General features: G+C 42.6%; 1 non-coding gene across 1 annotated transcript; it reads left to right on the top strand.

Annotated features, from left to right (window-relative positions):
- The first annotated feature begins 236 nt into the window (after positions 1-236).
- On the top strand, positions 237-308 carry TRNAF-GAA (transfer RNA phenylalanine (anticodon GAA)). The gene has a single exon. It is a non-coding gene; the product is annotated as a tRNA-Phe (tRNA).
- The last annotated feature ends 686 nt before the right edge of the window (positions 309-994 follow it).

Genomic DNA, 994 nt, shown 5'->3' with positions numbered 1-994 from the left:
CCAAATAATCATGTACTGATTTTCAAATAATTTGTGAACTGTTTCTTTGATATTGGACAGTCTCATATATTTTGAACATTTTGAGAGAGTGAGATAATTTTGAGAGGATGGTGTGTTAGGAAAAATCTACACTGTGCTCCTTCCACATACCACAATGGTAAACTTAAGGCTAGTACTCTTATCTCAAATTTAATTAATAACAGGGCCTTGACAGGAACTCTGGACAGCTTAGAGTATTCCTAGTAGCTCAGCTGGTAAAGTACCTGCCTGAAGTGCAGGAGACCCTGGTTCGATTCCTGGCTTGGGAAGATTCCCTGGAGAAGGGATAGGCTACCTGCTACAGTATTCTTGGGCTTTCTTGGTGGCTCAGTTACTAAGGAATCCACCTGGAATATGGGAAACCTGGGTTTCATCCCTGGATTGAGAAGATCCCCTGGAGGAGGGCATGGAAACCCACTGTAGTATTCTTGCCTGGAGAATCCCCATGGACAGAGGATCCTGGAAGGCTGCAGTCCATGGAAGCTGGAAAGAGTCAGACACCACTGAGTGACTAAACACAGCTTAATAGATAACATACTTCACTCTGTATGACAGTCTTTAAGTCAGAAAGAGAAAACAAACAGACAAGCACCATATATGAATGCATTTATGTGGAATCTAGACAAGTAGTATACTTATGTTGTGTTAAGTCACTTCGAGGAAATACCCCTTGTCCAAAGTAAGGAGCAGCAGCTGTGCTTTGATGGAGCAGCCGTGAAGAGATACTCCACGTCCAAAGGTAAGAGAAACCCAAATAAGATGGCAGGTGTTGTGAGAGGGCATCAGAGGGCAGACACACTGAAATCAATATCACAGAAAACTAGTCAATCTAATCACAAGGACCACAACCTTCCCTAACTCAATGAAACTAAGCCATGTGGTCTACTGGAGAAAGGAATGGCAAAACACTTCAGTATTCTTGCCTTAAGAACCCCATGAACAGTATGAAAAAGCA

This window comes from Capricornis sumatraensis, chromosome 12 (assembly GCF_032405125.1).
Source record: "Capricornis sumatraensis isolate serow.1 chromosome 12, serow.2, whole genome shotgun sequence".
Classification (NCBI taxonomy): Eukaryota; Metazoa; Chordata; class Mammalia; order Artiodactyla; family Bovidae; genus Capricornis; species Capricornis sumatraensis.
The sequence above is the reverse complement of the archived record's forward strand: the minus strand, read 5'-3'. Positions and strand labels throughout refer to the sequence as shown.